This window comes from Melospiza melodia, chromosome Z (genome assembly GCF_035770615.1).
Source record: "Melospiza melodia melodia isolate bMelMel2 chromosome Z, bMelMel2.pri, whole genome shotgun sequence".
Lineage (NCBI taxonomy): Eukaryota > Metazoa > Chordata > Aves > Passeriformes > Passerellidae > Melospiza > Melospiza melodia.
This window is the reverse complement of record NC_086226.1, coordinates 8,115,881-8,130,872: the sequence shown is the minus strand read 5'-3', so window position 1 is coordinate 8,130,872 and position 14,992 is coordinate 8,115,881. Positions and strand designations below refer to the sequence as shown.

At 40.7% G+C, this 14,992-nt stretch overlaps 1 protein-coding gene and 1 long non-coding RNA gene across 4 annotated transcripts in view; both read left to right on the top strand.

The window, feature by feature from the left end:
* Window positions 1–14,992, top strand: part of FAM219A (family with sequence similarity 219 member A) — a 92,259-nt gene that overhangs the window by 10,790 nt on the left and 66,477 nt on the right. The gene's annotated exons all lie outside the window — the stretch shown is intronic.
* Window positions 13,316–14,872, top strand: LOC134432277 (uncharacterized). Its single transcript, XR_010031280.1, has 2 exons — window positions 13,316–13,650; window positions 14,653–14,872. It is a non-coding gene; the product is annotated as an uncharacterized LOC134432277 (long non-coding RNA).

Here is a 14,992-nt window from a genome sequence, read left to right as displayed (position 1 = left end):
GTAAATGTGAAATGATTTTGAAAGCACAAGGCAATGCACCATACCTGAACCTTGTTTCTCACAGCATCTGTCTCTGGAATATATGTGGAACAAAAGAAAGCCTAGCATGGGATCCCTTGATAAAAGCTAGGGTGTATGTGGATAAGATGGGAATGGAAGTGTGTAATAGGGCTTTCACAGGATCCATGTGATTTGAAAACAGCAGAAAAAGCTTTCTTTTCTAAGCCTAGAATTCTAAAACTTCAAAGGATCTTGCGGGAAGATTGTTTTGTAGGCCAGGGAAAGACTTACCCATTCCTCTCTGCCCCTACCAATCTCTTTTGGGCCTGTGGGTCTGTCTAGATCTCTAATCTTAATTACCCTATTTTTCCCCCTTATTTAAGGGGGAAAAAGGGAATTGCAGTTCTGAGAATAGTAACAGGAGCAGCATGTTCTCAGGCTCTGAGGATGGAGGTCACCTAGCCCAGTGGAGCGTCTAAAAGCTGCACTACACGTTGGGTTCTTGGCAGTTGATAAGCCAAGGAGAAACTGCTGGGTTGTGATTCCATTTCTGTTAATGTGTGTGTCAAAAGTCAGATCAGCTTCCAGTTTTGATCACTGCAATTAGGGGGAGATGGGTATTGTTAAAGGAGTTAGAGCAAGTCCAGCTCTTCTTGAAAATATGTCATGACACATCTGTGCTGAGATTTAAGCAGCAGGAGTTGCCGCTTACAGCATTCAGGATGCTAATATAAAACCTGAAGAAATAGTCTAGAATTCTGCAAAACATTAGCCATTCCTCTGCTGCTCTGATGAAATAAAATGTCATACTGCTCCTTGTTTTCATCATTTCCAGCAGAGCCAAACCCTTTGGTGGATGTACCTTAGAAAGCATATCACAAAAGCAGTTCTGTGAAAAGAATTTCTTGTACTTCTTGCAAAAATTAGGGCAAAGTGATTGTGAAAATAGCTGAGATGATCCATGCTGTGCATGTAAGAATTATTATAAAGCGATTATCTGGTTATGGGAGAATATTTTATTTGGATTATGTAGCTACATAGAATTTATAATTCATGCTTTCTTCAGAAAAGAAGTTCCCCTGTGTTGCAGTGGGAAATGTCAGATATGAGCTTTTATTAACTCTAAGGTTCTATATTTGCAACACTGAATGCTAAAGATTAATCACTGAATTTTGATAAAAAATTATTTCACATAGAGTCCAACCCAGTAAGAAAAGTTTGTCCCACAAGGTTAACTGCCAGCACTTAGAAGATTAGAGGTGCTTCTGTACTGACTTTTAGAGGAGCAGTGCTTTCTGCTTGGTTTGTGACCGTAAGTTGTGCTCAATTTAACAAATGAGTGAATTAGGTGCACACTTCGACTCTTTTCAGTGAGTGCGACCCTGGTTGTTGGATCTGCATGTGGAGATGGAGAACATATTTGCCATCTCTCTCTTCAGCGATGACCTGAAAACCAGTATTTCATGGTATCAACTCCAATAGTCCAAAAATTTCCCCTTGCTTATCCAAATGATGTACCCTTGAATCAATATTTAGTGGAATGTGCATAGAAGTGCTGGTTTTTGGGAAGCGCGGTAGCTAATGTCCTAGGACCTTGCTGGAGGAGCACAATTTTACTGGCATAAGAGGTGTGTATTTGATGCTGGCTCATTTAATTTCCTCCTTCTTATTAAGCCGTGGATATTTGACAGTGGCTGTGATTCTGAATGACCGTGGATAATTCTGTAAAAAAGCTGTGACGTTCTTCTGTCATTGCAGATTTACTTGATTGCACAAGGTCCAAACAGCTTTTAGCAAATCCTAATTGCTTTGAGGATCAAGCATTTTATTTCTGGTTTCTGATTTGTCTTTTGTGAAAGATTCATCAGAATACAGGAATATGTCATAAATTTCTCTCAGTAGACATGTAGGACCTCAAAACAGGGTTGTGATGCATCTTTGTCAACTCTTTTTTCCTAGGCCAGTCAATTATGTGTTTTGAAAGATTTTCAAATGGCCACTGAAGTCTGGCTTGCTATAGTAATTAATAAAACTGGGAGAAAGCTAGATGCTTTTTACCACAGGTATCCTACCTTGGTATCTCTCTGTTGGTAGATTTTGCGGAAGCACCAACTGGGAGACTTTGCATAAATTCAGAACTCATTAACATCACAGGGAATTGCCAGCAGTCAGTTGCAACGGTGATAACATGTTCATGCTGACAAACAGAGAACCAGGAGGCGTGGATGAAGCAGGTCTGCTAAATACCACTCCAAGCTTGACATTCTGAAGTGTATTAGACCCTTGCTGAGTTTTTATCCCCTTGATATTGCAAACTTGTTCTTTTCGTTTAGCAGGACTGAAGAACTTTCTCTTAGTAGTCTGAAGCTGTACTTCAGGCTGTGGTCTTAATTGATAAACATGACAAATCCTTTAATTTTTCAGGGCTGAAGTCAGTTCGTTCTTTTTATTATGCAAAAATAGAAGCGCTCTTCCTGGGCATTACTAGGGCATGGGATTTAATTCTGCTGATTGCCAGTGATAATAAAAGCATAACATTCAGCTTAACTGGTAAATCATATGAAATTTAATGGTGGTCACTTCCAAATGAGTACCTTGGAAATTTCAGCAGTCCTCATTTAGCCTTTTATTTTCTGAATTAACAAACACAATGTGTCTCATCAGTTTTTAGATGGATCCATGCCTGTTCTTCAAAGACAGGGCTGCTTCCCTGGCACATTGTAGTGCTGCCCATCCTGTATTGCAGTGCCTAGTAGATGTCCTTATGGATCTGTCACTGCCACCAGAATCAACTTCAAAATATTTTTACGCGTGTGAAAGTACCATCCTTTACTCCATCCATCCTCCATTAGTTCTGTTAGTTGCCATTTTGTATTGCTGGGTCAGATTTTTCAAAATCTTTTGTCATCCTTCCCTGAGTTTCCAAGTTTTACTGTATTTGTCAGCCTGATCTCGAGTTAATGCCTCAAGTGTTTGCCCACAGCCAAAGTCTATTGTAAGCAAATATTGTAGCAAATAAGCCCTGCCTGAACTAGAGTCTTACTGTGCATCAGATGGTGCAGGCAGTGCTTGGATGGTGAGCACACACAGCACTCAACCAGAGCTGCTTGGCTAATTTTGGAAGGTTCCTGTCTGAAGGATGGGACTGTGCCATGGTCGCTTGAGTGCTGGTGGAATGTCCTCCAGAGGGCAGGGGCCACCTAACAGACATGGCCTTACAGATAGGGTAGAAATTATGTGTGGGTTGGACCTCTCCTAAATGGTGTCAACAGTTCAAGTTAGACACTTCTTAAAGGCTGGAATGACCAGATGGATGTCTCCAGAAGTTATTTTAAAACTACTTGCTTTTGTCTTGCAGAAACTTTAAATAACCCTGGAAGTATAAAAGTTTAAAAAGAGGAGTTATTGCATCTCATACAAGAACAGGCTATGAGAATTGGGATTGTTCAGCATGGAGAAGAGAAGGCTTTGAGGTGACCTAATTGCAGCCTTCCAGTACCTAAAGGGAGCCGTCAAGGAGGATGGAGAGGAACTTCTTACAAGGGCATGTGGGGACAGGACAACGATGAATGGCTTCAAACTGAAAGAGAGTAGATATTAGATATTAGATTAGATATTAGGAAGAAATTCTTTGCTGTGAAGGTGGTGAGATACTAAAACAGGTTGTCTGGAGAAATTGTGAATGTCGCATCCCCGGAAGTGTTCAAGGCCGGATTGGATGGGGCTCTGAGCAGCCTGGTCTAGTGGAAGGTTTCCCTACCCAGGGCAGGGGGAACAAGATGGAACAAGATGATCTTTAAGGTCCCTTCCAACCCAGGCCATTCTATGAACCTGTGATGACTCTGTGATTTAGCATTTCCTGAGTATGTCCAGTTTCAACTTGTTAATATTTACACATAACTTGGTAATTCCTCTAAATTAGGATGGGAAAAGGACTTAACAACAAGCGAGGCTTATTTAAAAATTCTTTTACTGCTTGCTGGAGTGAAATAAGTGGCACTGTAAACCTGGCCCTCCTTCAGTTTGGCAGATCACCTGGAAAACCACCAGCTATGTCTAACTGTTTCAGCCTAATTAATGTTTTCTGATTAGAGTTCCTGCTCTGAAACTCAACTGGATTTGTATCAAAAAAGACCAAAAACTTTATCTAGGGCAGAGGGGTATGCTAAGCAATGAATGCACATGAAAAAGCTCTAAATTGAGAACTGTCATCTGGGATGGAAGGATTGGTGCCTGAAATCTCAGGATCGATGATGAAGGGGAGGAGAGAGAAAAACATCTTAAGGATTCTTAACAAGATGGTACCTCCAGGTCAGTGGATGTCTCTGTATTGCTTTACTCAGCCACGGGTGCAGATCTTTCTTCAGAACTGGCTGAAATACAGCATGATTTCAGTTTCACAAAGCTAGTGAGCTGCTGATAAACCTGCACATCCCCCAGTACATTGAAGATCTCTATCAGTCTCTTTATATACCTTGAAAAACCCAAACTAAACAGCCAAAACCCCAAGCCATTTCAAAGAGTTACGTACCTTTGAGTAAAGAGGTGGAAGGAATTCCACTTGTTATTGAGATTTGTCTCTGTCCTGTCTTGCATCATAGAGTTGTGCTCTGTAAAGGGCTAAAAAACATGATTAACCAAATCTCCTAACCTTGGTATTGTTTTATGTTACTCTGAGTAACTCCTGCCTTTACCACTATTTTTTAGCAGAGGTCTCTCCTCTGTGGTGTTGATAGAATTCTACCAGCAGCTAGGATGATTTGATGTTGAGTAGATGTTTTTCTTTCAACTTTTCTCTCTTGTTTTCTTTCCCTCATGCATCTGAAGTCAAGAAATAAAAAATAAATGAGCAGCCTTTACCTTTTTGTTTTGTTCCAAACCTCAACTAGTAGGTTTATGGGAAAAGCAATATCTTTCCTTGAAATCTGCCTTATTATTATTATTATCAGGTTGGTATGATGGAATGATTGAGATTCTTACATTTGCCAGTGTAGAGAAAATTAATCTTTTATGTTGCTTTGAGTTATTGCAATAACTTCTTCTGGTAAGAAGGATATACCTAGTCCTACTTGAGATGCTGGTCATCACTCTGGTTTTTCCTCACATGGTGGCTTTGGTACTGCAACAGGCTTTTGTTGGCTACTAGATGTTTCTCTTCCAGAAGTACTTGTAGTGAGTGAAATATTAGAGCTCCAAGTGTCAATGAAATTATCTAAAAGTAATACTGTATGACATTGCTCTGGTGAAACAGAAAGGGTTTCATAGTGCATTGGCTGGCAGTAATGACACACACACATTTCAATTTAAGGAAAACCAGCTTGTACACTACAGTGGCTGGTTTGTAACATCTCCAGCATGTGTTTAAGCTCAGTTTACACAAATATGTAAACTTAGCTGCCTTACCCCTGTTGCAGCATTGCTGTGTGCTTCTGTCACTTATTCCGCAGCAAGTTTTATGGTCACAGTCTCTGACCCTGAATGTTACAGTCAGAGGTGACTTTGTGAACATACACGCCAGGAAACATCACAGGACAGGGCACCAACCAGCCCCAGTGTCAGCTGGATTAATGCTGCACATTGAGGGACTCTTGAGCTAAAGCTTGTGATAACAAACCTGTGGTTTAAAGCTGGGTTAAAAGTTGCTGGTGAAGCAACTGGCAAGGAGTCCTTCTATTTGTCAGAGGAGTTGCTCTTAGAAGTCCTTATCTCCATCTCATAACCTGGACAAGGATTTCTATAGATTTAGCAATGTTTATGGTACTGAGCTTGGACTTTTCTCACTAGAACTCGGCCACAGGGCAGCCTTTACTGTGCTCAATGCCCCTTGAATTACAGAAGTAGCAAGAACAGCACCAGTATTGTTTAGAGTGCTTTCTTAAAAATACTTTCCCCGTATTTTATAGAATGTGCCAATGGCTTAATGTGACATGTCCTACTTTTAATGCAAACAGCTCCCTTCTGGATACCCAATGTTAACTAGAAAATGGGCTAGAGATACAGCAGCTTTCAGGGCTTGGTATTTAGATTGGAGAAATTAAGCTGCATTACAAGGTTCAGTGAACAGGAACATGGGCTGCCTCATGGTGGCTTTGTTGCGGGCTTGCCATCTGGCTAATTATCCAGCGGATGGTGGGAGGCCTGTGTGGTGGTTCCTTTGCTACCTGCAGGCCTCTGACAAGTTTGGGTATGCTGGAGTACTCAAGTACTTGAGGGCATGCAAGGCAGAGCCTTCCTGCAAGCTGTTGTTCTGCTGTTTTGGCATAGCAGGTACACACGTAGCAATTAGAGTTGGACTAAATGATCCCTATAGGTTCCTTCCAATGCAGAATATTCTGTGGTTCCCTATTTAAGCTGAAAATTTTGCCAAAGCTCCATCCACTATGATCTGTTAAAGGGATGAGTTATAAAATGCAAAAATCCTTATTCTCCAAATTGTTTGAGTCTATCTGTGAACCTGTCTCTACCAAAGAGCTGCTGAAAAAAGGATGAACCTGGACAACTGGTGCTGAAGGGGTTCAGTTCTGTCCCAAAATGTGCGGAATGTGGGTAAGAGTCACAGAAACATCCTGAGGAGCCAAAATCAGTAAAAAATTCTGGTCAAGACCAGAGACTTTTTGCCCAGACTTCCAGGAAAGAGTCTCGTGCTCCTCTAGATTGTACTTTGTAAGGTTTAAACTTTTTATATGCAGTGTTGATTAAGAACACTGCATATAGAAAGTATATGCAGTGTTCTTAAAGAAAGAATAATTTTGTGATGCTGTACCACTGTATCTTTAAATATTCTCAGGTTTGGATGTTAGAAAATAGCTTTTGAACCTGATAGTTGTACATAAATGTCAGCTCTGTATCAAGAATAAACATCTGGTTGGATGTACACTTGGTTAATATTGATTAAAATTGCAGTCTCATTTAAGCAGAGTCTGGCAGTACTGCCCTTTTATTGCTATGGGCAACCAACATGTTGTAAACTCACTGAATATTAGATTTATATTTAATGTATCCATTGTCTTTCTGGTACAAACAAGGTTTCTTCCCATAGATGAAGAGAGTTCTGACTGCCCTTTGAGGACGCTGAAGCAATGCTAACAAGATCAGGGATTTTAGTGTCTGTTCTCAACTGATTAATTTTTTAAATGTCTTCCCATTGTGGAAGAAGTTTTTTTTTTAAGTCTGTCTCTCCTTTGCTTCCTGGGGTGGTCGGGGACAAATGCATTGGAATCACAAAATGCCCATCTTCTGTTTTTAAGGGTGAAACATGGATTTGGGTTTCACATTTGAGCAGTTTCGCTGAGGTTCTGGCAGATCTCCCGTGGAGGTATTGGCCATCTCCTAAGAAATTAATGCAGATGAGGGCAAAACAAGACTAAATTAATAAACTGTTCATGTGAACTTGACACTGGAGCTCGGCAGCTGGTGACTCTTTTAGAAGCAGTGGGAATTCTCCAATGAAAACATCTCAAAGAAAAATTATTTCTATCCTGACTATGAAACAGTGTTGGCAACCTTACAACTCTCGAGAGGTAGACACTTGTGTTCTAGAGATGATCTCTAATGTAATCATGCAGCATTGATTTTTATCTTTCTAGCCTCTGGTTGTTCTTGCTGAAGTCATGGTGGGCAGCAGCCAGCATGGGCTTAGAAAGATTCCTTTGCAAGTGTGAGGTCAACATCCTCTGTTCTTCCTGAGCAGCAGTCTCCTTTTGTTCTTCCTGACGGGGTGTTGTTACAAGCTAACTTGTTACAGGACCCACAGTTCTGAGATTCTTCAACTTTTATTAGGCAAAAAGTATATGAATATGCCTTTATCAGAAACAAAAATTATTTCTATAACAATTTCTCTCTTAAAATTGTATGTTTTGTCCATGTCTTTTAGCTAGCTGGGATGGAACTTTTTCTTTCATTTTTAGCTGTGTGTTTTATTTTAGTGAATTTCTTAGCTCCTGGAAGGAACCTCCTATCCAGTATGCAGTATGATGTGATGTGTTGGTTTCTGGTGGTGGCTGTTACAACCACATTAGAAAATGAATGGGGATATGATGCTCTTCTCCACTTCCAGGAATATCTGAGTGCATCCGTCCTGTAACCACAAGACTCCAGCATCAAGTAGAGATACCTGAATTAATGTTAAGCTGAGCATCTCAAATCCAGACATGCCAGCATGAAGCCTTCCAGGACTGCATTTACCACCCCAAAAGTTGGGTCATTTAGGTTTCAGTGAGCTTTGTGCTTTTTTTTTGGTGAAAATATACCTCAGGTAACTTGTTTAAAACTAAGTGGATTTGTCTTTCAGTTCCACTGCACTAACTCAGATAGTACCCTCAGAGCACTGAAAATGTTTTTGAAAGAGATCTGCCTCTAAGCTATGCAAGAGTTGCATCCTGGTCATGAAGAGGTTGTATTGCCTCTTGGACTTGGGTCTTCATTTTCTAACAAATTCCAGCTGCTTCTGTACAGGTTACTTGTGGAGAGAGAGCCAGGAGGGAGATTACTTGATGTTCACTTATTTGGCTGCAGTTTTATGTGTCCTAAAGGATTTGCTTTGTAGGTAACTACAGGGGTTGCAGCATGGAAACCTGACTGCAAGAGGCTTTGTTTAAGAAATAGGGGAGAAAATGTGATTTCCCTTTACAATTACTTGCTGAACTAAACTGTAATTACATTTTCACGCAAATTCTAAGTGCTGCTGCATATTGTATAGAGCTGTACATCTTTCTTTTTTGTTTAAGGCAGTGATTACAGGGGGCAGTCTGTAGAGCTTTTGCAGATTAGCAGGACTGCTAGCTATGCTGCCATGTTTCCTCTTTAAAAACTATCTGAAAGGTATTCTGGGAAGAGGATTTTTTGCATCCTGCAGCTGTAGGGAAAATTAGCTATGTGGATTGGTCTCTGGTATTTGTCCTGTTTTTTCTTGAAATAATTTTACTCAATAAACATTTTTCAGATGGTTTTAGTGTTTTCTATGACTCCTATGCAGCCGTGATGCGTTGGTCTCTGAAAAAAACTGGAAACAATGGAAGAGTTCAGCAATGCCCCCATGAAAGCCATCAGATCAGAGTTTTAAATTACCTATATGCCTCAACTGTGTCTATAAAATAAGTAAGTCAGTGGGAGGGCAAACAGTGATTTAAGATTTTGCCAGATGATTGTGGAGGACTAGGTTCACAGGAGAAACTACGTGGGTCCTTTTTTCTAATAACTATTTGTTTCAGGACAGAAATATCAAATGTAGTAAATATGTGAGCTGAAATAAAAGTCTCTGCTAGACCATTGCTGTGTCAGTGTGTTGTATGGGAAAAAAAGTATCTAAAAAGTTGGTGCCAATTGATTGTAGTATAGATGTGCCTTAGTGCTGGCTGAGAGCTGCAATACAGGATTTTGTTTCTCAGGACAAGTGGCCCCAAAGGACTGAACATGCAGTGTCATTTCCTGGCCAGTCTCTCCATGACGCAGCCTTTTCATTCCTGGACATCCATGCAACTGTGCTCAGCAGTTCAGATTTTCCTGCCCTGGGAGTGGGTTTGGTTGAGATTAAGGCTGATTAAGATGCCACTATTTTGCATGATGGTTCTGCAGGTCAGCTAGTTTGCTTTCAAATGTATCACCAAAGATGCCTGTCCTAAGCTGCCTTCTTGCTTGCCAGTCCTTCTGCTGCTGCTCCCCCACATTGCTTCAGGTTGCCATGGGGCCAGATCTTACTTCAAATACTGGGATAAATCCAGGTGTGCTTGTGTGCAATTCGAGGCTTCTGCCCTTGGTGTGAGGGCCACCAGGACTTGTGTGTGTGTGCAAGAGACTGGAGATGAACCAGCTAAGGGAAGATTGCAGTTTCCCAGCAGAGGCTTGTGAGGATGTTTTTGTGTGACAGGGTGTACCTGGGACTACCTGAGATGTGACACAGGCTACTTGTGCAGCAGGGCACAGGGAAAGGGACCCTGGAGAACTGCGAATCAACAACTCATCCCATCCATCAGGCACACATAGAAGAGGGAGCCACAGGCTTGTTGGGTGTTCAGTGGGATGGGAAACAGCAATTAGGCTGTAATTAGGCAGCAGTAGCACTGATAAAGAAGTGCCAGAGGCCATTGACTTCTAACAAGGTTTCTGATAGAAAGATACAGCCCATAAAAGTCAAATCTTTTCCAAGGTCAGAGTTTCTGAAACCTTGGTAGACACAAATCTGCCACTAAAATCTGGTAAAATGGAGTGAGCATTTTAGGGAATATTAAATACAACACTTTGGGTGGTCCTCTCAGCACAGACTTCTTTATCTAAATTCAACATAAATTCATCTCCTTTTTCAGAGTTTTCAGAGAGAGGCCTCTGTATTCTGCTGATTTTCCTGTCCCTGTAAGTTGGGTTACACAGCCCAGGCTGGCCCCTTCACAGTACAGGTATAGAAATCAACATGTTAGAAACCAAAAGCCATTGCGCCATAAAAATATGCCTTCAAATTTGAGCAACTTCCAGCTTTATTGGCCACCTTATTTTAAATCACACTTGAGAAATTCTTGTTGACACATTCATGGGGAGGTAAGTCACTCATTTAATCACTTAAAGCATTAAAGACTCTGGTTTCCTGAGACTTGCCTGTTCTGCCGTGCATTTCCAAACACCTGATTATCACCAGAACAGAATTCAAAAGCAGAAAGTGTTGTTTTTTGTGCAAACACTGAAGACTGCAAATTGGTTTTCCCTCTTCTTTAATAAACAGTATTACCTCTGCTTCTTGAGAAAAGCAGGATCTGATTAGTTGTATATAGAAGTGTCCTCTACCAGTCTGAACACACACTTCTGCTCCCTGGAAACAAAGAGAGAGGCTTCAAAAGTGTCTGGTTAGTTATTAGCCTGTTTTCTTGACAGTTTCAAACTTTTATTTTTTGTTAAACCAGCCACTTCTGGAGTTCTTGTGTGAAAGACAGTCAAGCAGAGAAACACTTTGATATCAAAGTGCAGAGAAGGTTTCTGGGAATACTGCTACAAAATTGGAGAATGTAGTGGTTACTACATGTGCTTTTTAAGAGAGAGAGAGAGAAAAAAAAAAACTTGAATTTGAAATTTGGATTATGATACTGTTGCTCATTGCTGCGGTCTCTGCCCAGTGCTGTCTGTCAGGTAACAGGTAATCACATGGAACAACAGCCAATTTGCTGGCTAACATAATTGAATTCAATTTAAAACATGTGATCAGCTACTTTAAAGATTTGAGACAAATATTTCAACCCTTGTGAAAGAAACTTTCTGTTGTATATTAAAACATCCAGAGAACCAGGGATATCCACACTTCATGGTCCAACTAGCAAACTGCACAAATCACTAGCTGAATGCAGGGTGCCTAGATTGGACATGCAAAACCCCAGCTTTTTTGGTAATTCACTTCAGGGGCATGAGAAAGATTTTCAGTTTATTAATAATAATTTCACAATTGGGAATTTGAGAGAAGGGAAGAAAGCTTTTTTTTTTTTTTCGATCAACCCATGACAGAAAACTGAGGCAGAGACCTGTTTCTGACGTCTTGTTGATTTGTAGTCAGAAATTGGATCAATTTTGCAACACATTGCTTCAAAATGGATTTATAATCTTACATGTGCAGGATTTTTAAGGCTTGTTTTTTATTGCTTTTTGAAAGCTGTATTTGTGCACTATACCTCCAATTTCTGTTCCATAATTTCAGAAGCAGAGTAGGAATTATGGGGGCAGGATATCATATTTATGTTATTGTGATACCAGAGTCTGGAAAGCATAACAATAGATGATTACTTTCCTTTGCAGACTGATACCAGTAGCAGAAATAGTACCAGTAACTCTAGATTTAGTGGAAAAGTGAAAGTTAACCTTGTCTGAAAAATGAAGAAGGGCCAGTCATCAGAGTAAAAACTAATGCATAAATGGAACATTAATGACTTAAATTTATGTTCCATGCTTGCTGATTTTATTTTTAAGTCACTGATGTTAATAGGGGTATAAATCACCTAAACTCATCCTTCTATCTTTACCTTGCGATTCAAAGCAATGAAAACCAGTGCTGCAAAGAATATACTAGAGGGAGCAGAGATGTGTTTTCCCTGGCCATTTCTGTGTAACAGGTCATTCTGCCCTGGTGAAGCCTTGTGCCTTCATGCTCTTCTGATCAGTACAGTACAGCTTAGTCTCCAGTCTATTGTTCTGTAAAGCTTATGGAGCGTTCTATTTCAGCATGTTCTCTTGATTGAGTTTCTGTTTTCATTAATAAATGTGTATTTGAACTACTTGCTGTTTCATAAAGCTCTTTAATAAAGACTCGACTATTCCGACACGGCTGTGTTTTTTCTCACCATAAAATAATGTCTGTTTATGGAATCACTACAAAAAGGAGAATAAATTTTCCTTCTAGAATTAACTTCCCATGGACCAACAATCACTGTGTTGTTGTAGTAGTGTCTACATTATTGTAGTATCTTCATTCAATAGTTTTGATCCTAATCTTGAGCCATCAAGTTTTTCAGTCCTGGCTTACTGCAGTGCTGGTAGAGGAGGCTGAAATTTGGGGGGAATCTGAAGCCTGAAAATCCTTCCCTCAGCATCACCATAGACACAGTACAGTGTCCTGTGTGAAACTGGGTGGAAAGGGTCACAGCTGTGCATAGGGCAGGCATGTTTTTCAAGGAGCCTTTCTTGTGGAGTCAGCAAATTTTTACCAGTAACACATCTATGATTCAAAGGCTAATTGATCTGAGGAAGTGAAGCCTTTCTGGATTTTCTCTGTAAGAATTAAATACTTTGAGTGGGTGGTACAGAGCAAATAAGGAAGAGAACTGGGTGTAAAGAGCTGGAATTCCAAACTGCCAAGAGTGAGTTGCCTTCCCAAAATTTCAAGCAGAGAATGGTCCTGACTCATAGTACTGGTGTTCTTCCAGTTTTCTGACTGGGTTAGCTTTCACCTGCCATGGTGGAAAGCTGCTCTTTTTATAAGAGCAACTCAGTCCAGGCCTGGATGGTCATTGTCCTGTTTCATATAGCATTACTTTTAGTTGAAGTGGTGCATGTCAAATCACGCACTCTCTGACACTGCCAATTCTCTGTTTGCCACAATATGGCTGCAAGTCTTTAAAAGCACTCAACAGTTCAGTTCTGGGTGTGGGAAAGGAATCTGCCACAGGATTACATTGCACACTACTCACCAGGAAGATGTTTCTAAAGGACTAAAGTGGAGTATGTTTGATCTAGGCCATTAAGATTTGTGGATTCTGCAATAATATTTTTAGAACTGATTTCCAAATGCAGAGCCATGCTTTAATATCTATGGAGTACTGGTCCGATGACCCTTGTAAATGCACGATTGAGCTTGAAAGAAGCACATCTGTATCTAATGAGTCTAATTAGAAATTTAAAACCTGCATTTTAATAGCTTCGGGTGAGTAGAAGAGGACTTTAATCAGAGGCTGTGTCTTTATGTGTGCGTGGTGGGGAAGGAGAGAGAAAACATGGCCCTGAGAAACCTCTCACTAATATATTCCAGTTTTTTTAGGCAAGTGCACAAAAGCCCATGAAATTTCAGTTGTTCAGTATTGTTCAGATTTCTAGAGATAAATACTCTCAACACTCTTCCCTTATCTTGATTGGAATGCAGGTGAATGCCCAGAATGGCTCTGGTTTGCCCGGCTTAGCTGTGGGGTAAGTACTGCTTTGAAACACCTCATTTTCCTGTGTGTCAGGAAAATGACAGCGTATTTTCAGCAGTATGTGGAAACATGGAAGTGTGTCATGAGGTAATGGTTGGAGCAGATCCTCCCTCCATGACACAGTTTGGTTGCAAGGGTCAGGAGGGTTGTGTGACAGTGATCTGTCCATTTCCTCTTGACATACGTTTTGTTGTCTGATACAAGCCAATTTCAGAGCTCTTTTTGAAAGATGACTAGGATGCCATATTTCAGGGCTTACTAAAAAACACAGTGTTAAAGTAGAAGAGACCCAAATGAGTGTCCCATTGTAGAAAGGATGAGCAGAATTCAGGCAAGCTGGGGTTTGCATGGGAGCTGCTTGCAAAGCGGACCATGCACTCTGGGTCTGAGCAATGCTTTCTCTTCCCTGACAGTGGTGTTGTAGGAGGGGTGTTAAAGGGCAGGTAAACAAATCGTTATATAACCAAGTTTTCTTTAGTTTTCCTAGTCAGGCAACAGCCTGTTACATTTTAGAAGGAAATAAGGGGATGTTGATCTTAAGAGAAAAAATCGGGCTATGAACTGGTGTCATCAAACAACCACCAGATAATAAGGCACAAAGCGTGTTAACAAAGGGGGAAGTTTGACCACAGGGTATCTCAGCACTTGGAGTCAGAATGGTATGAAATGGTTCAGAAAAGGCCCCTGAGAGCATCATGTGTTGTTAACTTTCATCTTGTTTTTCAGGCTGTAAGCTTATCCCTTCCACCCTGTGCATCAGTTTCTTTGTCCCTGGCTCTCTGATGCATCTCCTATTGTACCCAGTAGCCCAATGTTCCTGTATATAATGGTTGTCAAGGTTCTTCTACTGTGTCTTTCTGAGGGTTGGGTTTGTTTCTTTTTTTAATTATAGGTTGTAATTTCTTTCAGGTGGAAGGTGAGTCAAAAGAAAAATCTAAGCAACAGATTAAATTGCTCAGTTACAATAATGCTGGCTCTTCCCTCTCTCACACAGACTTGGATGGAATGGAAAATCTGTTTAGGAGAAGAACAGCATTGGAGAAGCCTGCACTAGTGTTTCAGACCCTTTAAATGAGTCAGCTGCCACTACATCATAACAGAATACAGCCCCTCGGGTCCTCCTGTGCTCCATTGACATCAGCAGAGTTCCTTCTTTTCATTGCATGAATTAATTTCAAAATCTAAGTCAAAATAAAAATTAATTCACCTCTGCAGCTCTGATGTTATATTACAAAGGTCAGTGACTGTGCCTGTGCCCACAGATCTGTCACCTGTCCTTGCTTGTGTCTGTTCCATGGAAGAGCAGTGCCATGGCAGCCTGGCCCTGTGAGCAG